The following is a 27,179-nucleotide window of genomic DNA, read 5'->3' on the forward strand; positions in this document are numbered from 1 at the left end:
AAAGGTTGTCTTACCCCAATTTTTGTAGAAAGTATCTCCTAAAAATATATAAAATCAATACTAAGCCACCCATGCCCTAAACACACATTTTATCACCTTCCTATACATCTATTCATCTCAACGCTGATGCAAACTTAGGCAAGAGATGAAGATTAAACACAAGCGCTCAGTATGGTCGAGGGAGTTTAGATCAAGGGACGTGTCAGAGGCTGAGGGATGGACATCATTTGGGGTGGGATGTGTGCCGACTTTGGGAGACTAGACATCCATTTCTTCTTCATAAAATAAACTGTAAATGGCGCGTGATTCTCTAAATACTAAAAATAATTCTGTAGATTAGTGACAAAGTGGATTTTATTGAATTAACTCTTTTCCCAACCACAATTATAAACTCTGGACAAAATATTTACAAAATCAGCTATTTAAAGGCACTTAAGTGTTACCCAAAACAGCAGAAATTGAAGAGAATTTTAGCACTGAAAGAAGAGAGCCACAGAAAAGAGATCCACTTTTTTCTGTCTTCCCCTTAGGACAGGTCCCAGCTTTTCTAGGTCCTGGGGGATAGCGTTCAAGCTGGGGGCATCAGTATTTCCGGTCCAGAGTCAGAAGCTGGATTTGAGGGAAGCCAGAGCTGCTGATGTGAAGAGGAAGAATCCCAGGAAGGAGGAAGGGGCTGGCCCCTAAATCTGAGTGCCAACTTTCCTCAAATCACTGCTGACTCCTGGACTGCACATGGAAGGGGTAACACATGGTCTTGTGTTAAAATATCCACTGGAAGACTGAAAAATTAGGGGCAATCTTTCAAGAGCTGCCTGTCAATGGGGAGCCAGAACTTTGAGCACTTGCCAAGTGTTAGCGACTTGCTAAATATTTCAGGTTTTCCATTAGATCCCAAAGAGAGTTAAGTCTTATGTGTAAGGACCATGTTCTGGTGCTAAGATCTATGTATTAGGACTCAGAGATAAACCAAAATAGATATACTCACATAAGCAGCAGAAGCAATCCACTTGCAAGTGGTAAGAGATTCACTGATAATTTAATTGCCCGCTAGAAAAATAACTCAACAGTTTTTCGAGAAAGATAACAGAATCCAGAGTCCTTACAAAGTATCATTCGCAACACCTAGTACACAGTGAAAACAAACAAATCAGCTAACTACACCAAACAGGCAAATAAATAGAAACATGAAATTCATAGTCAAGGGAAAAGGCAGTCAATATTAACAGACATATAAGTCTTCCAGATTTTGGAATTGGTTAATAACAACTTTAAAATACCTATGATAGATATATTAAGGAGTCTACATGATAGATGAATAAAAAGGTAAAATAAGTGTAATAGTGAAGAATTTAAGGAGAGATATGAAAGCTGTAAAGAATTGGAAATTGGAAAAAAGGAAATTTTATAACTGAAAAATACAATGTCTGAAATACAGAATTTATTAGCTGGATGAACAGAAGATGGAACACCGCTGCATGATGAATCAGTGGACTTGAGGAGAGATCAGTGGAAATTACCCAACCCAATCACAGGGAGAAAAAAGGACTAAAGCAAAACAAGCAAACAATGACAACAATGACAGAAACCTAGAAATTAATGACCTTTGGGCCAGTTTCAAAGAGACAAACATAAAAGCAACTTGAGTCCTAGGGGGAAAAAAAAGCAAGGGAGAAAGTAAGAGTGGGGCAGAAAAATATACATATTTGAATAAATATTGGCTAGAATTTAAAAAATTTGACCCAAAACCTCCACCCACAGATCCCACAAACCCCCAAAACAACAAATGCAAAAACAAACAAAATAAAAATAAAAATACACACTTAGGTACATTACGGCCAAACTGTAAAAACCAGTGATTAAAAAGAAAATATCATAAGTATTGGGGGTTGGGGGGGACAAAAGAAGAAGATTTTTTTAATTAGAAAAAATTCAAACCAGAATGGAGGAAACTCTGTCAAATTCAGAAAGAAGGAAAGAAGGAAAGAAAGAAAGAAAGAAAGGGAGAAAGAAAGAGAGAAAGAAAGAAAACACTGCCGACCTAGAATATAATGTCTACTAAATATGTCTTTCAAATATTAAGACAATGTAAAGACTTTTTCATATAAGCAAACTTAAAGGATTTGTTGCCAGCAGCCCTGAAGTATAAGAAATGCTACAGAAAATTCTTCCATCAGGAGCAAAACGATGTTATCTTAAAATAAGGAGCTATAGGAATGAAGGCAGATCACTGGATACTGTAAACATCTGGGTAAATATAAAGGAATATTTCCTTAAGTCTATCTTTCTTTTTAAATGTCATTCATTTAAAAGTAAAATGATTCTTTAAAGCAGATGATAAAAAACTAAAACAATGTAGTTTGGAGTCTATGAAAAATGTAAAAGTGAAATATATGACAACAGTAGTACATATTAAATGTTAACAGACTGGATGCTACAGTTAAAAGGAAGTGATTGTCATAATAAGAAAGAAAGCAAGACCAAATTATGTGTTATTTGTAAGAGGCACACCTTAAATAAAAAGAAAAAGAAATACAAATGCCAAGAGTAAAAATATGGAGAACTTTACCATATAAACACTAAGTATAATGAACCTGGGTTAGCTATATTAATATCCAGAAAAAAATAGAGCTCAAGATAAATAGACTTATTTCTTAAAGATAAAATGTGACTACAAGAAGATATAATAATATAATATCAGCACTTCAAAGTTCTATTTGAAGCAAAATAGAACTAAAGGAAGAAATAGACCAATCCTCAATTACAATTGAAGACTTTAATATCTGTCTCTTCATATTTAAAACAGGTAAACTGACAAACAAAATAAATAAGGATATAGAAGACATCACTGTGAACAAAGCTGACCTAATTGATGTATGCAGACTCCTATACAGCAACGGCAAGTACATATTATTTTCAAATGAATGGAACATTCACTGATAGAGACCATACATGGTTTTATAAAGCAAGTCAATAAATTTAAAGGGGTTGAAGGCATAGACTCTGACCATAACAGAATTATACAAGAAATCAACAAGAATAAAATATTTTTAAAATTACCAACCATTTAAAAATTAAGCAAGACACGTCTAAGAAATCTACAAATCTAACAGAAATCTCAAGGAATTAGAACATATTTTGAACTAAATGATAATAAAAGCAGCATATCAAAATTTACAGAATTCAGCAATAGCAGTTCTTAAAGGAAAATGAATAGTTTTAAAGATTTCTATTATAAAGAATAGGTTTAAAGTCTAAGATGTATCCTGAAGAAACGTAATAGAAGGGTAAATTCAACAACAACAACAACAAAATGCTAAAGAAAGACTGTAATAACAGATTGGAATATAATGAAGTAGGAAACAAAGAATGGAAAAAATAATAAAGGCAAGAGTTGTTTTTTGAAAAAAAATAGAATTGATAAAACTTTAGCTAGACTAGTAAAGAAAAATGAGAGTACATGCATTACAAATAACAAGAATAAAAGGGATGATATGACCATTTATCCTACAGATACTAAAAAGAGAATAAGGAAACACAATGGAAAACTTTATGACAATTAATTAAACAATTTAGATGCAATGGATAAGTTCCTTGTAAAACATGACAACAAATTAGTGTTAATTGGGATATAAGGTAATCCAAGTTCAGCACAATATACCCAATGCCTGCTTTGCACGCGGTAGGCAATAGTCTTTATCAGTTGACCCATAAAATCTAGATCAACGTGGTAAAACCATCAGCACCTAAATGAATTATGAGGAAGGTGAGTACGTATCACCTGTTTATCTGCTGGGTTGTACTAAGCACTGAATGGTTTGTGGTTATATAAACGGAAAATAACAACTTTAAGTCCTTAAACATAACAAAGATCAGGAGAAAAAGAATGTCTATGAACATGGTTTTCATAGGAATAAGAAGGACACTTAAGAATTCATGTGTTTCATATACTAAAATCGAGATGAAAAGAATTTTGCTGCCATCAAAAGGATCTGGGAGCTGTAAGAGGATAATAAAGTGTCTTCCTAGAGACACAGGAAGCAAAGAAGAAAATGTTGCCTTTAAACACGAAAGCTAAGAGGGGAATTAAATTTTCATTAAATCCCATGAAAGCAGAACTGACACCTGAAGAAAACTGAAATCGTGTTGTGGAAGAGAGAAAAGTCTCTGGAAGGACCAGCTGATGAAAATGATAGTAAAACATCGGTAATTCTACCTGAAAACCTTAGATGTGCCCAAGGAAGAGACCAGGACAACTGAAACAACAGAGGAAATTAAAGACATAATTGAGCAAAATTTTCCTGAGTTGAAAAGCAACTCAGTCTTGCAACTCTGTGCGATTCCCTAATTACGGCCCCAACCCACGTGATAAACATGCTCCTTCTAGGCCATTGCAAGGAATGATTAGTAAGACCCGACTCCTGTCTTTCCGAAACTGAGGTCTCTTCTTCAGTAGACGATAGTCTACCTTGTTTCTTCCATTTCAGTGGGGTCTTGTTTTCCAGGACACCTCTTCTCACCGTGTTCCATTTCCCTGCAGTGAGTCCTGGGTTTGAGCGTTGCTGATTCTACTTTTCAACGACTTCATGCTGGTTTATGATTATGTTCCTGCCCTTCTTTCATGCATTGCAGACTTCCTGTCCCCAAAGCAGGATGTCAGCCCTGAGCGTGTTCGTCCTCCTCAGCCTTTCAAGCCTGCGTCCCTCCCCTCCCGCTGTCCTGTGACGCTGTCCCCTGTGGTCACCCCGCTCTCCACGCTTCCCTTCCCATCCCGCCTTTACCCCAAAGCCTGTCTCCACTCCTGCACCCCACGACCCTGACCCAGCTCCAATCTGACGCTGGTTTTACCCCTAATGGAACTTCTCTCACACGTCACAGCAAGCCCCCAGTGACAGAGGAATGCATCACTCCACGTCGCTCCTGAAATTCTCTTTCCCAGGTTTCTCCTACAATGGCATGGCTTTTCCTTTCACCCTCCTCTACTGCTTTTCCTTCCCCTCCTCCCAACATTGGAACGTGGATCCTCTGGGATTCTTTCTTATTTCTCTCCCGTATCGCTATGCTCCCATCATTTTGAGTCTAAATACACACTTCTGATTCTGAGATAGGACCTCAAAATTCACATTTTAAATTTTACCTCACTCTTGAGAGCCTAAACCCACCTATCAACTGTCTAACCAAGTTCCTAACCTAAAAATATAAACGGACAACTTAAAACGTTCAGCCCAGTCCAACACCATTCTTCCTTCGGTATCGATAGATTTGCCATTTTTAGACATTTCATATAAGTGGAAGCGTGTAAGAAGTGATATTTTGAGTCTTGCTTCTTTGGCACAGTCTGATGCTTTTGTGATTCATCCATGTTGTAGGATATGTCTCCCTTAACTACTTGAAGCGTTATTTAGATTTCACAAGTATTTACCACACAAAACTTTATCTTTAGATTCCCAGAAATGATTAGTGTAAAAGTTTTACTTCAAAAATATGCTAAGATCAAGAACCACGCTAGGATGTCTGATCCCACCACTTTCATTTAATGTTTTATTGGAGGTTCTAGCCAGTGCAAAAAAGCAAAAAAAAAAAAAAAAAAAAAAAAAAAATCATGTGTATGTTACCTTCTAAAAATGATTTTTTTATATAATTTCAAATGTTTTTAAATGGAGGTTTTAAAAAAACAATTATTTTAATTTTATTAGACTATCATTGTTCTTATGTTCAGGAGTAATCATTCATTTACCTTTATTCCTAAGTAAAATGTCTTCCGAGTTGCCAATTTGAGAAGAAGATCTTATAGATGAAATATCATCTAAATACACGTGCCCAGAGCTATTGCTTATGGCAGGGGGGTGAGCAGAGAAATCCCCTTTCAGGGTAAAGCAGTAATTTGCTAAGTATTAGTTTCATAGTCTGAAGGAGATCGTTTTGAACTCACCCATCACAGTAGCCCACCCTCCTGTAACAGGCAAGTTCACGGTTCTGGGCTCGGATAGAACCTGAGAATTCCCTGTCCCCGAATCCCCCAGGTGACCCCAGACTTGTCGGGGTTCTTTGGGGTCAGTGAGACCCTGGAACCAAGAGAGGGTTTAAGTAAAACTCCTTTGTGCCCATATTTCTCCAACTGTGTTCAAAAAACCCTGGGTTTGCAATAACTTGACATATTTTTCCTGAAGAAAAGGACCGTTTAACCCAGAAATGCTGTTTAAATAACTTACGGAGATTTCTCTACCACAGGGTCTGAGCTTCTCCGATTTTGAAAAAGGACCTGTGCCTGACCACCCTCCCTACAGATGATTTCTTTCTCTCTGATTTGAACATAAATATTATCTTCCTGTAGAAGATCTTTTGACATTTAAAGGACTAGCAAATCAAAGTTAGGGAAGCATGGCTAAGCTGTTTTGTTGTGAGTATTGGGTTAGCTGCTGGCTTAAAGGTGGTCCTTACAGAGTGAAGAAAGCATCAGAGAAGCTGCTCTTTTTAAAAAATTTGTATCGAAATATAGTTGATTTACAACGTTGTGCCAGTTTCAGGTGCACAGTAAAGTGATTCAGTTATACATATACCTAAAAAAATATATATAATATTCTTTTTTAACATTCTCTTCCATTATAGGTTATTACAAGATATTGAGTAGAGTTCCCGGTGCTGTACAGTAGGTCCTTGTTGTTTATCTATTGTATATATAGTAGTGTGTATCTGTTGATCCCAAACTTCCAATTTATCCCCTTCCCCCTCTGATAACCATAAATTTGTTTTCTATGTCTATGAGTCTATTTCTGTTTTGTTCATTTGTACCCTTTTTTAGATGCCACATATAAGCGTTATCATAGGATATTTGCCCTTCTCTGTCTGGCTTACTTCACTCAGTCTGATAATCACAGAGCTGCTCTTTTAAGCAACTTTACTCCAGTATCGCGTGTGTTGGATTGAAGACACAGCTCCTGAGATGGGCCTTAGTATCTAAGGCAGCTTTTCCCTCTCTGCTTGTGCCCAGGGATTCCTCTGATGCTCCCACAGGGTTCGAGTAACCCCTTAGGCTGGTACCGACCAACTGGAGATCAATGCATCTTTCTGGAAGTAGCTAAACTCAGCTGCTCGGGAAACTTGGCAGGCGCCAGAATGCCTCTCTGTAGGGCGCTGCGTCAGCTCAGGGGTCCACACACAAATAACGTGACCGCAAGGGCTCAGAAGGACATTTAAGTGTTTTCCATATTAAATACACAGCAACTCCACAAAAACAGCCCGCATATTTTCATTCATACTTGCACTCACTCTGCCCCTCATAAGTGCCCTCCTTATGGTTCCTTCCTGCACAGAACTGCGGGCTCATTTGCATTACCTTTTATTTAAGCTGTGCATTATGACATAAGATCAGATTGAGATTTTTCTCCTCTAGAACACCTCCTGTATTCTGCATTCGAGAATCTTCATTTTAAGACTTAATTCAGCAATTTTATTGGGAATTCATATACTCTTTGTTCTGCTACAGCTGTCTCCGTTCCCCCTGCTGGGGAAGAAACCTGGGCTTATTATTGTGGCGAGGATGTTTCAGGCTCTCAGACACAGACACGCCGGTGTGCTTTTGTCAACATAAGTGAAAACTTTCCAGACGTCATACATATTTTCATTAGTTTTCTTCCTCCATGTGTGATCTGCAAACGCTAAGCTAATAGTCACCGATTTTACTTTTGCATTTTAAATTATTTCTCATGCTGGGCAAGCAGGAAAGGAGCTGCATTCAGGGCCACGTGAGAATTCCTCTGTTTTTAGATTCTGAAAAATGACCATGTCTGCTAGATCACAGTAGGTCAATTCCACTAAAAAGCAATTGATGGGGTAAAGCATTGGGAAGGAACTCCTGAAAAAGCACTGGATTATTTCTCAGTGAAAAGAATTCCGGTCTGCTTAATTTTAAATTAAATTTTTGACGATTTTTATTGTTTTAATACATTGAACATAAACTCTCAAATTAGCTTCCCTAAATCCTTAAAGTCTATTTCAATCACAGTTTATTCCCCCCCCCACCTCCAAAAAGCAATACCCTGTATTTCAATCATCTTATTGAAAGATATATTACACTCCTAGGATCTAGGCAGCTGAAAAAAATTCTTATTGGGAAGAATGTGTTATGAATGAGATTTCAGAGTAATTCTCAAAGTCCTATGACATTGTATATCCAGTAGAACAGAATAGCTAAAGATGAATATTTTCACGCATTGATTCATTCATTTATGCATCATTTTATTCTTTCATTCGAAATAATGTATTTGATTCCATGTATTAAAACTTGCTATGGGCCTGGCATAGTGGGGGAAAAAGGTGTGAGTGCAAACACACATCAGAATTCCAGGGTGATCAGGGATGGTTCTAGATGCCAGATAACTAATGCATTCACCGATTTTTCTAATCAGATAACGATGTTCCTGGTGTGGCCGCTGGACGGTGGTTCGGCACCCTTCACCTTGTTGTCCTTCCCTTTAAAGCTGAGGATTTGTCACCACCTGCTGAGTCTGGGCCCGTCCACATGGCTCCTCCATGTGGCCCCCCCGCTCATTGGGATGGCAGCAGGCACAGGAGCAGGGACACTGGACGTGCGTCTGCAGTCTGAGGCTCTCACGCTCCAGCCACCTGCCATGAGAAGAACACGCCCAGGGAGCCGCCAGCCCCAGAAAGAGAAGTGCATCCCGCAGTCCTGACCCAGGACCCAGGAGGCGGCTCCAGGCAGAGGGCGGACAGCCTGCAGACACTGGGCAAGGAAGGGATACTTGTCCTCCTAAGTCACAGAATCACAAACAATACGCCTGACGTCATGACAGCCTGGGGTCACCAAGGTTGTGGTTTCTTTGCTGGGAGATAAAAATAGATGCGAAAAATGATAATGATATATGCTAACACGCGTTTGGTGCCAACTGTATCCCAGGATCTAAGATGACTTAAACGCTCAGTCAGCCCTAGGAGAGAAGTGACTGTTTCCATCCCGATTTTAGTGAGGCCGAAGGAAGGCAGCATGGCAGCCCTAAGGCCACTCGTAGACTTGGACCAGAGCCAGCGCATTTCGGATCCCTGAGCTGCACCTGTAACCACTGTCACGTGCAGAGAATGACTGTCACTGTGGAGGGGGCCCTGGTCCCCAGCTGGTTGTCTCAGGGCCATGGTGGGGATTTATGTCATCCACGGAGGTAGCATTGTATCAATATTCACGCACAGGATCTATAATGTGGACACGTGTGTGTGCGTGTGAACTTATATTTGCATCAGTTTATCTGTCTAGAAAGAGTCAGTCTTCCTCACCTGACGTGAAAAGAAGCAAGTCATTTCTTGCTGCCAAAACAAATTACTTTTGAAGCCATATCTGTCACTTCTTCGTCCAGTTGTGGTTATATTTCTCAGACATCCAATACTTGAATGCATCTGTGGATGAGTATCGATCTTATCTGAAATGTTTATATTTGTCTTTGACGTACTATTATTTATGTTAATGACGGCTAAATAGTTATCTAAAGATTACACAAATGCCCGTAAGTCCAGGTACTATTTATCTTGCTATGAAAGCTGTATCCCAATACCCAAAATGCAATGAGCAATGCAGACAATTAGCTGCAAACTTAAAAAAAATCATTCTCTCAGCCTCCAGGATACTTTTATTAGTCGTGTTTCGAATCCTCTGCCTAACTGCCCTCATTCTGCCCTTCACTCGGCTTTTGTGGCCACAGTCTGAGCGATATCGCCTCCCCCATTTGGCGTCTGGCAACTTCTCTCGGGGCTGCACTGCAGACGCGGTTCTATCTCTGAAACGCAGCCACGCTATTTGTTATACTTGGGCATCCAGTGTGAATTAGAGCCATCCCTGGAAGCTTGTGCATCGAACCAGGAAGGAATGAACAACTTCCATCAGACATCCCTATATTTTATGTCAAGGGTCTGCCATGTTGTCTGGAGGAAAATCCATTTAAGGAACCGGCCCTCAGAAGCTGGACCAGGGGCAGCGGGGTAACGGGCTCCTGTGTGGGACACCGTGTGACACCAGACATCGGCCGCCGCAGGAGACATGGCGGGTGGGCAGACGTCAGCGGACCAGACAGGGCACCTCTCGCCTCCCGTTCACTTCGGGGTCGTGACAAAGGATGACACTGGCCAGCATCAGGGGACAATTCCTTCTCCTCCTGATAGAGTTGCTTCCGGCTTCCGAGCTCAGCCCTCTTCCTCCCTCCCTGTAAAGTTTGTCCCCTGTTCTCCGAGTCCACAGACCCTCCACCCCGAGCCCACCCAGAAAGGATGAGGCTGAGAAAGACCTCACGCCCACATGCTTCGTGTTTTCCAGAACCGGGGCCCCGGCCCTCTTTCCACTGTGATGCCATTAGTTCCAAACTCCCGTTGTCCTTTTTAATTTTTAATTACCATCGCCTGTTCACCTTTGTTTTACCCGTGACATCTTCAATTTAAACAGTATCAGAGAGGTTGATGTGAACAGTTTTCTTTTCAGCTTAAGTGACTGCAGCTCGTTGAGTTGTTAATTATGCAGGGAGGTTTGCATGGCTGAGGCTGGTGATTTGAATATGCTCTGATGTCAGGTCTCTGTCTGGGCGGTGGAGCTTGTAAAAGGATTATGATGATGTATATATGATTCATGGCTAAGTGGGCTAATGAAAGGACCTCATTTAATCAAACACAATTAATTAAATTAACTTATGATATTAACCCATCTTTCCGTGCATGTATAATTTATATTAATTGATTTGCTGCATTCGAATTGACCAATCAGGTGGGTTGCCAACAGCCTAAGGAAGAAGGAGGTGTCATTAGCATTACTTTGATGCAAACCATAATTGATGGGTCAGTGTGTTCTAGGGATGTAGCAAAAGCTTTGCTAATTGTCATAAGAAGTTGAAATTGATTGTGTCTGCATTAGTACATAAATTTAAATTGATTAATGTTTTGTTCTAAAATTAATGTCCATTCTGGATGGGTGATACAATGCTTTATTTATTGGATTCATTAATGCAGTCTAAGGAAAAAATAGTGTTGAAGTTAGTAACCGAGGGGAGATCGTTAAAAATGAGTTCAGGGCAACCATCGTGGAGTCCACAGCATTCGCACACTCGACCTGCTCCTTATAAATGTCCGAGCACAAAGGCCTCCGCTGAGACCATCCAGGTCCACCATTTAATTAAAGCTCTTTTAAGGACAATTACGATGGAAAGCACCCTAAACATGGTGAGCGGTGTGGGGTGCTGGAGCGGGAGGGAGGGGACATAGTCTAGAAACATGATCCCTTCCCGGCTGAGGCTTGGATGTTAAACATCCTCACAATTTATACCAACCTCCTCTACAAAAAAAGAAAACACTCTAGCTTGCTGGAGTTGCAATTTATACTTTACAGCCAATTGACAGAGATCATGAAATCTAAAATCACAGACGCTTTATTAGAGCACAGAATTTAAGCCTAGGCTGCATTTTTCATAGATGCCCTTACGTGGTGATTTTTTGTTCTGAAGATTCTCTAGTTAATGTGATTCGGAACCTACATGGGTTTATGTTTTAAAACCCAGCTTTGAATTTGGCGGACTTTCCTAACCTGGCCTCTGAGATTTGAAAGACTAGGGGATAAAACCATTTGCCTTATTAACATGTCCTCGAATCTCAGTTATTACTAAAAACACAAATGCATTGAGAAGGTAGAGTCAGAGAAATACTGAAAAATTGGTTTAATTCATTTAGAACTCCTTTTTTTCTTACCCAGGCAAGCTTAACATCTGCTTCTTATAAACTGATTTAAATAGAAAATGTGTAATGCATCCTTTTACCAAATGGTCCTTGTTTTTATTGATGGAATAAAGCAGTTTGGCTCTTCTGTTTTTACTACAGTGCATTCATGGTCTTAGAAATGGGACATCTCTGTTTTCACAAGGAAACATTCTGAACTTCACACGCCAGGGACAAGATTAGATCTCTCTCTTTGCTGCCTTATTGAAGTTTGCAAAGTATTATTTACAGACAGCTTCTTGAGCCTAAAACACTTGAATTATATTCAAATATCACTCCATGTGGTGGCACTATGGTGTAACAAACAATAATTGGTTCTCAGAAAGTAACTTCTTCTTAACTTTTGTGACTGTCGTGATGGATGCTGGGAGTAGTTTTCTATTGTCAGATTTTAAGGACAGCCGTTCAGAACTAAGTCATATTATTCCGAGGCGGCAGTGATGAATTCTATCATAGCTGCAATTGTATGTGCTGTGTGGGGAAATGAAGTTCTTATTACTTGTTTAAATTATGTTTAGTGCTCCTGCTTTATATATCTGAGATTTATACATGCCTAGTATACACTATACTCATAAAATATATTTGTATATGTGTCAGCTTATTAAACAGCCAGCAAAAAAAAATCTAGCATGAATTTGAATAGTCCCACATTCTAATATTCCCAAAATGAAAATGAGAAATAATTCATTGTTTATTCCATTGGAAATATAGCAAAGAAAATCTCTATCTTTTTTAAAAAGTGGTTTTTTTAAGACACCCAATATCAGAAAAGACTTATTCTCCCTAATACTGTCAATGGTTAATGGAATTGAAACCAACTGCATTCCTGAAACCCAGCTAGTGGAGGGCAATGCAATGTCAACAGAGTCTAATATTTTAGGAAAACAACCCTAGAGATGGCTATGGTTTTACCATGTGAATGTTTATAGCATAATCACTTAAAAATTTTAGCTATTTTTAAAAAAATATTGTTGTGTGTGTTGTTTATGATGTTCCTTTAAAACATATAAGGAGAAAAACCGACTGCAGACATTCTTGCACATTGGAAATGGCAGAATTCCAATGAAAATCTTGGGAAGCACAGTCTTAAATTTAAATATTTGCTGCCGTTTCCTAAGGTTGGGAAGGTAACAAAGATAGTGATTTAAAATAATATTGTCTTAATTTAGCAGTTTTGTGAATGGGTCACAGATGTTCTAAGGGAAAATTAACATTGTTTTGTTGCAAAAAAAAACCCCACTTAAGTCTATGCAGAATGTGGTGGCAGCTGGAATAATTATTTTGCTAATCAGGTAGTGGTTTATCCTGTGGCGGAATGGGACCCTTCCGTGGACCACATTCAGGGAGCCGGGCGGCAGGGCTGAGAAGCGGCAGGGATGAGAAAGGCTGGAGGGAAGAAGGAACCCGGCTCCAAACACATCACACTTCCTTTGTTGGTGGGGATGGAACTCCGGGGTCCTGGGTCCAATGCTATGATTTAGGCATCATGTGCCGGTTTCCTGCTTCAGGTCTGGCCCCGGGACAGGCACTGGGTTTTATTAGGAATTGCCTTTCCGAGTTATAACGATCAGCTCATCTTCCCATCCCCGACTGGCATTCTGCGGTCTGCCCGCATAGCAGTAGGTGTCGCTGCAGGCAGTGAGAATTCTTTTGGAGAGTTGCTAAAGGAACGGAAATGATTTCCGAAGTCCAAAAGGAGGAATTATCCTAAAATTCTGGCAAAGTAGAATGGGAGTATTTTTTAGTATTGCCTTGAATCCTGAGTTATCACAGTGTTATGATCAAGCGGAAATGAAACCACTCGTGAAATCCTTCTGCCGTGGCTCTAAGCCTGATACGTATGTACCCCGAGTCCTGTCTCCATTCTAGAAAGCAGGCAGACTCACTCCCGTGCAAGAGCAAAAGGTCCTTGATCTGCTTTCTCCTTCTTTTCTGAAAGTTTCCTATCTAGGGTGCCGGACAAGTGTATCACTAATCAAAACATAGTCTGTCATCTGAATACTGCAAAGCTAATCCTGGCTTTGGGTCGGACATTTTTCATGCACATCAAAGAGCTCACCAGGGTTGTAACTTTATTAAGCATCTACATAAAAACTTTTCAGAAAGAGATAGAAGATCTTTTTTAAAGGATGGATACGCCATTATTATGTGTTTATTTTTAGGGACACTGTATGAATGTGCAAGAATCGTCCTAATACTACAGGCATAGGAGATCAAAGGAATTAAGCTTGTCGAGTGTATCGTGGGCACTTGGGATTATGATACAGTGCTAAAAGAGTACACTTTCATCCTTGCTATTAGACTCCCAGGTACGCACCACAGTCAGACACGCCGACGTAAGCGTGTAGATTTTGCTCCAATGCCTTCTTGCTTTATATCTGTTGATGCCCTGAGGATAAAGTCTCAGCTGAGGGTTCATTCCTCCTCATTCACACTGCCCAGTTTTGCTCCTTCTGGGCATGTGGTTTAGATAAAGCCTAGTGCATGGTGAGGAATCAGGTCTAATCCAGCGATGCCTTCTCATCTGTCCTGTTTCAGGTAATCCATGGATGTGGAACTGGATTTTGTCTGAGGTTGGTTGGCCTTAAATAGACGTATTATTTGTTCAAACATATTTTAAAAAGGATTTATTTTGTCCTTAGACAGGTAACACCTTGAAGTGGCCCCTCCTTCCTCATAAATTAAAACTCTGAATTCTCCTGTATTTTCTAGAACATCAACAACAGTTAGAGAAAGATCTGACACCTGCTTGACCCTCAGAGAAGGTTACTGACATGCTCTTAGGGCAGTTCCCCTGGAAAGGGCAACTTTATGTCAGAGAAGGCTGCCCTTGCTAAATTCCAATCCAATAGTGAACAGAGATAAGGGTTCCTACTATTATTACTCTAAAGTTGTTTTCAAATTTTCTGTTTCTTGTTAACTTTTGTATATACGCAGGCAATATACTGAAAAAGCACACACTTTTACCTCAAATATATCTGAATAAATCAATAACCAAGAAAGGTTTACATAAAATTTTAAAAGGTACACAAATACATGATGCCAGAGAAAAAGCAACTGTTGTGTTTTATTCTGTCATATTTTTATGCTAAATTAAATATTTGGCTGTTCTTCATACTTTCTTTTTTAAATTTTTATTCAAGTATTTACAATGTTGTGTTAATTTCTGCAGTGCAGCAAAGTGATTCAGTTACACATATATATGTATGTTCTTTTTCATATTCTTTTCCATTATGGTTTATTACAGGATATTGAATATAGTTCCTTGTGCTACACAGTGGGACTTTGTTGTTTATCCCGTACCTTCATTTTTTTTTGTTCTTCTCTTTATTGTCAACTTCTAAGTTACCATTTTTAAAAAATTGTTATTGGAGTATAGTTGCTTTACAATATTGTGTTAGTTTATGATGATAGTTTATTACTTTAAAAAATAGGACGCTACCATAGGCAAGGAATCTAAATCCCATGCTTAATTTAGAATAGTCTGCAATATGAATCAAATTTGAATTTTGAATTTTGTACACTGACATTGAATCTAGGCTCAGAATTCAAGTGCTTTCTGAAGTGACCCATTTTTATGATCACGGAGACTGTTTGCTTGAATATGCGGTATATGCAAGGGACCCCTTGCAATCATTTTCTTATCAGCTTGCCTAGTGGGGAAGATCTTTATTTCTCAGCCATGAGGATGATCCACGAGGACATTAAAGCTGAGGGCAAGGGTTTTATTTCAATGTGTTGATAATAATGCTATGATTAATTAGTGTTGCTTAATTTGGTTTTAAACAGCCGTTTACATTATATTCTCATCAGTGTTAACCCTGTAATATTTACAATCCCAGAGTCTCAATATAAGTTGAGGCGCTCTTTATATTTCTAGCAATTGATCTCCTTCTATCATTTGCCATAAAATAAGCTAATGGGTTATAAGAAGCCGAATGGATTTCAAACACAGACACGTGGGAAGACAATGATGCGCACTGGCCTCATAGGAGTTTAAGGTCCCAGGGGCCACTCAGTGATTCCCAGAACCTCTTTATGGCATTTCCTTCTCAGTTTGGGCACAAGAGACCAGGGTAGAGCTTGCATTAACACAAAAAGAGAAGTTCTGTAAAAAGTTCAAAAAATAGTATTTGATTTTAAAAGTGCTGAGAAATTGATAAAGCTAGTAATGTTCTACACTATTAACAACTCAAACCAAAAGCAAACCAGCAGGAAATAAAAAAAGGTCCTTAGGTTAGTAATGTCACTTCTCTCCTGCTTCCTGCAGAAGACTAATTTGTTGGGGGGAAGAGCAACGATATAGTACATAGTTTGAAAAATTACAACCCAAGATGTTGCCATTTCTTTACTCTATGTCCTTTGCATTTTGATTAATCTCTTTGATGTTGTAACATTTACAAATATTAGTAATAATGGGCCATGCAAATTTCACAGTAATGATGGTGTAAGACTTAGGCATGACTGTATTGTATGTGTATGCACAGACCCCAGACATACGGGATTGGTACAGGAGTAGTTAAGCTATTTCTAGAGTCTTTGCTATGGAGTTTGGGCATATATTCCCCAACACACAACCACTGTGACCGTTGTGTCATTAAGGACCAACCTCACATCTACCAAGATGTTATTTCATTGTGTCCTTGCTCCCGTGTATGAATTTTATGAAGAAACCTGGCTATATTTGACTATAGTATTCCCTTCAAAACTGTTGTGCTAAGTGTTACCATGTTTAACACTTAAAATTGTGTTTCTACTACACATAACCAGGTGTGTAAATGATAAGCAAAGAGTTCTTCAGACAGTCCAGGCTGAAGTGGGAGGACAGAAGCCAGACCATTCTAGTGTATGTTTTCCTGCAGACAAAGATATGAATGATGCTTTGGTTAATAATGAAATTTTAAGTCCATGCCTCAAAATGATGACAAATTCGTTAATCTTTACTATCCTAATATAAAAATGTTAACATTTAAAAAGAAAATTTCACAAATAAAAACATCAAATTGAATTCCCAAAATTAGTTTTGAGAGTACATGTGTATTTAGGAGCCTTTTGGGAAAAGTACGGTATTGGAGTTTTTCCCCTAACTCATCATTATTTAGTGATATGCAGAAAAAATAGAATTTCTTTTCTCTTTTAATCTACCAGCTCAATTTTTATTTTTTCCAAGTAATAATCACAGTTTTAAAAAAATAGAATTTCTTAAACTAATACTTTGTTCGTGTACTACCCAATAAGGTTTGTATTTATTTCCAAGTATCATGGCTAGTGAGCAAAGAAAGAGATTAGTCCCAAGTGTAAAAATTGGTTTTCTCTATAAATTGGCCCCAAAGGGAAAATTTCCAGATCGGTTTCTTGTTACTCGACAGAATCCGGTCAAAATCATATTTGTCCCCTTGTCATGTTACTTTAGCGGGGTGAGTTAAGGGAACAGGTGCCCCTGTGTATTGATCAGTGATCATGGCAAAGAGCTCTGATTAGAGGTTGAAGGGTAAGAGGAGGGTGAGAAATGGAGGGCTGGCAGACAGGTTATTGATGACGGCAATAACCGTGAGCAGGGCTCCCGCGCCGCGGCCGTGGGCTTGGGCAGATGCGCACATCAGAGCAGATACGGTGGGGAACAGACAACATGAAGAAGTATGAGTGCAGCTTCTCACCTGGCAGAGTTATTGAAGTTCATGGAAGGAAGATGAACTGTTTCAATATGTTAAACACTCGAGGCTGTTAAGAAAGAGTTGCTGTCACAAGGAACACTGTTGTTTGGGGAGCTTTCGCTGTCTTTTTTCCCCTCCTTTTGGAAATATGAATGTGTTTTCACTCCAGCACTGTACCTCTGTATCTTAGCTCTCTGCACAAGCTTTGGAAAGCCAGAGAAACACAGCCTCCCTGCATGGACGTGCTTAGCCTCTAATTTCTAAAAGTTACTGGTCAGCTGTGAGTCAACAGAACATAGGATCAGCTGGCTGAATATACTTAAAATATTATTTGCTAATCCCTCTGCTAGGGGGTCCTTCTCGCCTAGCTTGGCCGCACACATCATCAGAGCCGGGCATGGGGAGACTTCCATGCTTCCGTCTGGAATGAAGGGTCAAAATTTAAGCAACAGAGTGTGGAGTCACGATACCCAGTTTTAAATTGCCCTAACGCAATAAATTCGGGCATCACAAAAGTTAAGAAAAATCACTCTACATTTTTTTAAGTTTTATTTTTATTTTATATTGGAGCATAGTTGACATACAATGTTGTGTTAGTTTCAGTTTTACAACAAAGTAAATTCAGTTGTACATCTATCCATTCATTTTCAGATTCTTTTCCCATATAGGTTATTACAGAATATTGAGTAGAGTTCCCTGTGCTGTACAGTAGGTCCTTGTTGATTATCTATTTTATATAAAGTAATTTGTATATGTTAATCCCTAATTCCTAATTTATTCCCCTGCCCACATTTCCCCTTTGGTAGCCATAAGTTTATTTTTGAAGGAGAGTCTGTTTCTTTGTTGTAAACAAGTTCATTTGCATCATTAATTTTTAGATTTCACATATAAGTGATATCATATGGTATTTGTCTTTCTCTGTCTGACTGACTTCACTTAGCAAGATCATCTCTAGGTCCATCCATGTTGCTGCAGATGGTATTATTTCATTCCTTTTTTATGGCTGAGTAATAACTCTACATTTTGTTCAAGTACCAGAGAGCTCTAAATTAAGAGACAGGCAACTCTCAATATCAATTTTGCTTCAGGGTTAAACTTTTTTCGTCTGCTGAAAGGTCACGGCAGGATTCAATGTTTTTAATCCTACTACGATGCAATGATATTTTAAGGGATGTTTGTAAATGTGTAACAAGCTGCGCTCCTCAGAGCAGCATTGGATTTTCGTATCTAAATCAGCCCTAGCGGCTGTTATCGGCATTTGTGTTGGAGGAGAGTGAGGTACTAGAATGAGGGACCCTGGGAGGGTCAGTGGGAGTTTTTGCCACAAATAACAGCAAGTGCCAACCAGGCTTTTCGAAGAATTCTTCCCCTCTAGTCCGGGTTTAGTTCCCCTCCTGTAATAGAAAATCGCTCAACATACCTACTTACCTTTGTGGGCTCGCCAGATGACAAGGTTATCTTTTTAGAGTGCTGGCTTGCTGGCTGACTAGTTCTCATTCGTTTGAAAGCCATGCTGTTTCCAAAGTTGCGTGTCCCATATTCTAGCATAAAATCTGATATTTCGTGTAATTTCTTCTTCCAAATTGGCCGTCAGATTCATTCCATAGGTTCTTCTTGAATACATGTATACGAAGTCATGTGTTGTGTGTCTGTGGAGTCGTGTGTTGTGTGTCTATGAAGTCATGTGTTGTGTGTCTATGGAGTCGTGTGTTGTGTGTCTATGAAGTCATGTGTTGTGTGTCTATGGAGTCGTGTGTTGTGTATCTATAAGGTTGTGAGTTGTGCGTCTATGAGGTTGTGTGTTGTGCGTCTATGAGGTTGTGTGTCTATGGAGTTGTGTGTTGCGTGTCTTCGCTACGTGTGTTTTGCTCAAGTCGGACAAAGCAGCGTTCTAATTTACAATAGTACTTGGTGGGTTTTTTCTCCTTTTTCTTAACAAAAGTATCTGAAATTTGAAAAAGAATTCCATGAATCTTGTGAAATCATTTTGCAGGACACTGGTTCCCAGTTTAGACTCCAGATCCCTTCGTTCGCCCCATTAGCCGTCTCTAAGATAGAACAGATCTGAGGGGTCTATTCCACAACCCCATATAAATAAACCAATTTAACGCCATTTTCCGTCCTAGCAGAAACAAAGCGTGTCCCTGCTCGGTGAACCCGAGAGCAGCAAACCCTATCGAACATGTTTATCGCCGGCATCACTTAAGCGCCGTGTAGACCAGGCCTACGACGGGAAGGGGCCGCACACAGCAGCACGGAGTCGTCTAATGAGGGCTCCAGCCGGCACGGCCAGGTGGACGAATCGCTGCCATTAGCTGCAGCAATTACCTGGCTGTTAGAAAGTCGGGCTCCTGCGGCCTGGGAGCGGGGTGAGGCGCGGCGCCGCCCAGTGGGCTCAGAACTGGAGGCCCCTGCGAAGCTGATTGCTTCAAGGGACGGGGCACTCAGATGCCACAACCCTTGAATGATTTCCATACGAAAAGTGAGCCCGTGGCAAAAGCAAGGCACGATTTTGTTTGACAGAAGTATTGCTTGTGTAACAAAACGTTATTTTCACACGAGACGAGTGGTGGCCCCTGGGAAACTCAGTTTCCCTCCACTGTCTATTCCTGGCCAATCTACCTCCTCCATGAGATGGGGGTCCTGGGGACGCCCGTGTTCCCCTCCTGCTCATGGCCGCGCTTGCTGCATAACTGATGCCCAGCGGCTGGGAGCAGGGATGCTGGACTTGCACGTCAGAGCCAGCCTCCCCAAGGAGGGTCCCCGGCCCAGCCTCCATTTCTCAGAGCACCAGGCACTGCCCACATCCTCTGCCAGCATCCTTGGTAGCCGGCTCATGGTCTGTCTCCCTACCAGGGAGCAAGCCCCACATTAGAAGGGACCTTGTCAGCCTTTTCCGCAGTTGGAAGGGCTGCATCTCTAAGACTGCCTGCCACATAATAGGGACTCAATAAATCTTAGCTGAATAAAGGAATGAGTCATCTCATTTGTGAGATAAACCTGCAGAGTGGGCAGTATTACCCCCATTTTATAGGTGGGAAAACTGAGTTTCAAAGATGCAAATGTGCTCAAGGTCACACCCCTTGTCTTTAATCTTCTGTTTTTCAAATTAACATTGTCAATTCTCCGTGCCCTAAAATGGTCAAATCCATTTGAGTTATTTACTTTGACCATGACTTTTCTTGTTGATTTGTTTGTTGTTTGCCCTGTAAATATTGTAATACTATCACTTAAACACATGTTCAAGGATAAATGATTTTATGAAGTGTGAAATTGAAACCTTGGATGTTCCTATAGATTAAAGACCCTGTTTAACAGATGTAAAGAAATATTAGACCTACTAGGTTCCTGTTCTGTTCTGGTTCTTTCCTCATTGTGCTGTCGTCATTCAGGCCTGGAGCTAGTACTTTCTTCATGGCTGAATTGAATACAAAATCTGCAAGATTATAATCTCACAAATTTAAGATAGGTTTACAAGACTTTCACAATCATACAGCAATTCCTTTTTTTCCCCACTAAATTTTGACTACTATAATTTTCTTAGGGAAGAAAGGAAGGTAGGCTGTCTCTCTAAAGTGATTTTTTAATATCATATTTTAGCTTTAAAAAACCAAAACACTCTGATGTAGCTCCGTTTAGCCTGGAGTATTTACTGCCCATCTCAATTCACACACGTGCAGCACATAGGCAAGTGTGCACACACACACATAATTTGTATGTGCCTTTTCTACTAAGAATTTCATCTTAAGCATTTATTACACGTTTCCTAAGAATCTGACAAATTTTAAGGTTGAATAGCTTAATAATTGTTTTTCCCAAAGCCATTAACCTATTCTCATATTCTCCCCATGAATGTTACTTGCTATTCTTGAGTGATTAATATGCTATTCTCACCTTAGATGCTATGATTGTTTATAGGAAGAAGTGGCTTTTGGAAGCAAGTTTCAAAACCACAAAAGATTGGAAGTGTTTGTCTGAGCCCGTGAGGGTGGGCAGCGGACGGGCCTGATGGCTGGATGTGCCCTCAGCCAGGGGTAGATGGCCTATGAAGTTTAATCACTCACCCCCTGGCGGCATAGCCTTCCTGGTTGAAAACCAAACCCATGAGTTAGAATTCTGTTCCTTGAAGACATTCACTAATTCTAAAGAAATGTATTCTCTTTCAACTCTGAAGAAATGCACTGACTTCAGCTGTCTTTTTATATTTTCACCTTTACACATGACATCATAGCTCATTTCAGTAGTTCTGACACCTCCACTAATGCTACAAGGTATCATACGATCCCTTGATTAAACAAAGAAACATCTGTTTCACATGGTGTTTGTTTTTCTGTGCTTCTGGTGACCTACTTCACACATTCCAAGGGTGGAAGTGATCTTTTAACAAAAAGGAGGGTGGGAGGGCAAAGAGATTTAAAGGAAAAAGCAGAAAAAAAAAAAAAAAAAAGAGATAAAACCTTAATGTCTCCATGGGTGAAAAGGGATGCCCCTCAGGAGAGGTCAGCCACGTGGGTGCTCAGGGTCCACATATGCCAGCCGCGTGGAGGGCACTTCTCGGCCTTGTTCTGGAATCTGCCTGCCTCCGAGGGCAATTGGCAGTCCTGTCCTGGGGCCCAGCGACCTGCGAGAGGGCACCGGGCCACCCCACGGATGGAGATTGACGTGCTACTGACCCGAACTGGGTGCCCACGTGTTTCTGGAGGGCAACATCCCAACTAGAGATATTCCTGTTTACTGGAGCGGAATTCTGCTCACAGACTGCGAGGGATGTTCGCTCACATCCTGCTGAGTTTTCTTTTCATGTTTTTAAACAGCACATAGAACGGGGATTTAACTGAGGGCAGTAGATGGAGTGAAGTTCAGGGGTGAAAGCAGATTCCCCTGGAACCGGGGACCGCTGCCCTTGGCCTGTCCACTGACATCCACACGAAAATGCTCACTTGCAAGGAACGGGTGCCAACCAACGTTCACACAGGCTCTGCGGTGAATTTAGGGTTTGGGGCTTTGCCCCCGAAAGGAGTTTAGGCCTAAGTGAAACGTCATGAAGAAGGTAGAAACCAGCAGTCTGCGTTACCTCTGTGAGGGGGTCGGGGGGTAGGAGGGATCCGAGGAGGCCGTGTCCTATGATGCGTATCCTATGAAGGGGCCTCATGATACACACAAGATTGACTGGAACAATGCTCTTGGCCTTGACCGGCTTACAGTCCGGGGGGGGGGGGGGGGTAGGCGGGAAACAAAGGTTACGCTGATAAATCCTAAATCACAGCACTTTTAACTAATTTTTATTAATAACTTTTAGCAAAAGTCAGCCAGTGAGATGAATGACACCAAGGATGATGGAGTTTTTTGTTGCCACCATGAGGAAGTCCCTTTCAACACGACTTTTAGGGATTTTGAAATTTACCAAGAAATTAGAAATAATCGGGTTCCAAGTGCCGTGGCCGTGGGTGACACGCATGACCTTGACATTGATTTTGGGCCGTGCTGGGCGCGCAGGGAAAGTGGGAAGTGAGACAGGATGCCACGCAAACGGTTTCAGGCACGTGCAGCTCGAAAGACCGGTGTCTATGGTTTGCTCCTCTTTTCCCACCTCTTCCTTTCTTGGGATAAAACACTGAATTCCTGAGGTTAGTCCCACTGTCCTTTAAGGTAAGTTCTTCTAGATACTCACTAAAATTAAAAACTGTGCTTTGCCTGAAACGCTAAAAAATCACAGCCAGCCTGGCCTGGATCTACTGCACGCCCGCCCGGCACCTTCTTCTCAAAGGCCCTTTGTGTTACCCCCACCCCCCCCAGGGAGGCGGGGCGCTGCGTCTGGCTGCATCCAGGCTAAAAATCAAGGGGCGCATTTGTCTCAGGAGCCCCAAAGTCCTAATATCCAAAGTGAGGACAGAACTGCCTATCCCATCCTTTGAGGAGGAAAGGCCCAGGTTTCTTCCAAAGCGATTTGTAAATTACTCTTGCTACGTACATGGAAAGAACTTCCCATTATTCTTATTAATCCATGATCAGACTGAAGCACGAACTCTGCCTCTTTCGATTTTACTATTTATGACATGGAGTCATTCGTGTGTTCATTCATTCATTCATCCCTCATTCATTCAATAAATACTTATTTCTACCTCGGCCATGCCCTGCATTGAAAGAGGCCAAGCCCCTGCCCTTGAGAAGTTTCTGTCCCCTGGGTTCACAGGAGCTGCTAGGTCTTTAACAAAGAAGATCTGATAAACTAAATCCTGATGAGATGTTAAGTACTGATAAGTACTTAATGTGTGAGGCTTCTTAGGATTTTTGCATTTTAATAGGAGCAGTTTCTTAACTGAAAGAAATGAATTTCTAATGGTGGCCACTCCAGGGTGTTAAAAATGAAATTTCGGGGGTAGGGTTGGGCGGGAATAAGGGCGCTTCTACCCTGAGCCAAAAGGCGTGTCTAGTGGTTTCTCTGTAGACATTTAAGACTGGATTTTTAAAACACATGAACTTCTTACTAAAAATATTGTCCACCCTTTCATCCTAGTAAACAGTAAATTGAACCCTGGTTTTATGCTACAAAGATGAGAGATCACAGTCTTTTTTTTTTAATTAATTAATTTATTTATTTATTTTGGGCTGTGTTGGGTCTTCGTTTCGGTGCGAGGGCTTTCTCTAGTTGCGGCAAGCGGGGGCCACTCTTCATCGTGGTGCACGGGCCTCTCACTATCGCGGCCTCTCTTGTTGCGGAGCACAGGCTCCAGACGTGCAGGCTCAGTAATTGTGGCTCACGGGCTTAGCTGCTCCGCGGCATGTGGGATCTTCCCAGACCAGGGCTCGAACCCGTGTCCCCTGCATTGGCAGGCAGACTCTCAACCACTGCGCCACCAGGGAAGCCCGAGAGATCACAGTCTTAGGTGAGAGTGTGGCCAGACGTGGTTATAATCAATGAATTGTGAAGCGTTTTTACAGATACTGTAATCTGGGTAAGCACCACCTACGAGGAAAACACAAAAAGGGGAGGAAAATAAACACTGGAGGATGCATGTCTGAGAAGGGAAGGCAGTGGAGACGGAAACCAGCGTTTGCTGAGACACCAGGGTCATCCTGTTGTGAAACCACTGGCTCTGGAAGGGGCAGGATTTGTAAGAGAGGGTCGGGTGGGGAGGAGCTGCCCTCGTGGGCCGCCTGCACTGCACTAAATTCTTTACATTTATTCAGTTCTCTTTTTAAATATTCCTTGTGCCCATTTTAAAGATCAGGAAACTGACCCAGGGTCAGTCGTGAAAGGGCACGTGGGCCCCGGCCAGCCCTTGGGAGCTGCGGGCAGGTTGTCTCCAACAAAAGCCTCGGCCTTGGAGCCCCCAGGCCCCCTCTGCTCTCACCCTGGGGCCTCTCCGGACCTTGGACCCCAAGCTGGGGCAGGCTTCTCCCATCACCTGGTGCAGACGAGCTCCTGGGGGCGGACGGCTTCCCACCTGCACGGCTGGGACTCTCCGCATGAAGTGGCCCCAGGGAGCCTCCCAGCCCTGGCGGCCTGACCCAGCGTGGGATTCAGACTTGGACGGGGTGAAGTTTCCGTTTTAGGGGGATAAGAGCGCACAGCTATGGGGGATGCTGCAGAGAGAGTCTGGGGAGAGCTGGAGGGGCTTTATGACGAAAGTGCCAAAGGAGATAAGAGGAGTCCCAGTCCGCAGGTGGCTCGGCCATGTCCCTCTCTTCCTCGGCACGCCAGCATGGCCCCAAATCCAGCCCACATCTGAGTCATGCTGCGAAGGCGTGAGACCACATGTTGCTTCAGGAACCTCGTGCGGCTGGTCCGTGTGTGCTTACTCATAACGTCAAGGGTAATGTTGATCATTTATTTGTATGTAGTTCTGGATCTAAGATTATTTAAGAAGAAAAGTGCATGTCATCAGAGCCTCCTGACTGTCATAACTCTGTTCGTGTACAATGTCCTATGGCAGTTATGTCTCAGTCAAGCTGGAAAAAAGTTTAAAAAACCAAAAAGAGGTAGAGGTAGAAAACAGCCCAGAGCTGGTGCTCAGGAACCTTTGGCTCCAATCCACAGGCAGCTGCATCCGTGTGCCCGAGGCACCTGGTTAGGGCGATTTCCACGTGTGACAGCGAGGCCCACTGTCAAATCACACTGCCCCTCAGTCCCCAAGGGCGGTGTGCGTCTGCCTGGGAACAGGAATAACCAGGCCAGGAGCTGGCTTGGGTTACTGAGGTCCGCAAGCCCCAGAGATGAGGTCCGCAAGCCCCAGAGATGAGCTCCGCGGGAGTTTCTGTGAAAAGCTGAAAGCAATTTTGCTTATGAAAAGTCCTAAATTACCCTGATAGTCCAATTAACTTCCCAAAGATCTGTGCATATGTAATGGAGAGCCAACCACTTTCCAATGAAAGAAGGTGTGAGTCCTCCATCCAGGGCTCAGGGTTCCGAGCCTGGCTTTCACCAGCCCCCGGGCTCTGCCTGGTGGACCCTCGCTGGGTGGACCCTGGTGCTGATGACCTCGGACATGTCCTCAACCTCAGCAAGCCTGGGGTCCCCAGACCTTTAACACTGCACTAGTATGAATGCATTTTAAGAGGCTGTCTTATGGCAGAGCAGAGTGAATCAGGGCACAGCCAGGGACACATGGATGCAACCAGCAACTTCATTCTGGAGAAGGGCCTACCAAGAATTAAGAATAAGGATACATGTGATTAAAATAACTATGAACCTTGAGGGAAGGCTTGAGGGGACTCAGAGACAGGAGTCCCTGGCCTGGACGTCGGAAGGCTCACGCTACCCATCCTCATCTCTCTCTCCTTGGGCACCAAGTGCTGCACCTGGCCAGCAGGTGACTGTGCTCCTTTCTCCTTAAGAAGATGTTAGGCCCAGTGTCCAGCCGGGCCGATGCTTTCCTAAGCTCCTGTCTATTTGTGAGCTGCTCTGGTGTATTTTTCCGCCCCTACGGCAGTGCTGCACTGTTCATCTTTCTCACCAGCTCTTTGCCGTTTAATGAAATTGGGCTCAGTGAGGCAGAGCCGCGCCTGGAGATGCCCATCCGTCTTGATTCGATTCCCGCCTGACACTGGCCTTGTCTGTTGACACAGGCCGGGTCACGGTGTGGCCACGACCCCTCGTTTGCACCCAAGTTCCCCCTCCCTGCCCTCCTCAAGTCAAGTCCAGATGATTTGTGCCAGTTTGACGGGGCACAGACTGGAACAGCTGAGGACCTTCTATGTGGTTACATTTATACCCAACTGCCTGCGCATCTCAAGCTGCCACATCTGTCAAAACACGTGTCCCGCCCACTTTGTGTGGGCTTGCATAGAGCCATGAGCCTTGGAGAGCTAGAGCACAGGGGACCGGGACGCATGGCTCCTTCTCCAGTGGAGTTTCTTGTGACCACTCCACGGCCACCCCCGGAGCTCTGGACCACCGCCTGGGCAAACTGGGCAAGGGGTGGGCTGCAGGGATCCCGGGAGAGAGGAGTGACCCAGAGTCCGTGCAGGGAAAGGAGACTGGGAAAGGGTCAAGAGAAAATCTCCATCGTGTTTCTGTGTTCAATTCTGACATTCGCAACACACGTGCCCGGACAGACGTCCATCCTCTGTGCTGAGTTTCTCCCTGAATACTTACAGCTGACCCTCGAACAATAAGGATTTGAACTGCACGGGTCCACTTACACATGGATTTTTTTCATAGATACATGTAGGTACTATAAATGTATTTTCTCTTCCTAATGTTTTTCTTAATAATGGCTTCTTTTCTCTAGCTTACTTTATTGTGAGAATACAGTACATAACACA

This window comes from Balaenoptera ricei, chromosome 14, assembly GCF_028023285.1.
Source record: "Balaenoptera ricei isolate mBalRic1 chromosome 14, mBalRic1.hap2, whole genome shotgun sequence".
NCBI lineage: Eukaryota > Metazoa > Chordata > Mammalia > Artiodactyla > Balaenopteridae > Balaenoptera > Balaenoptera ricei.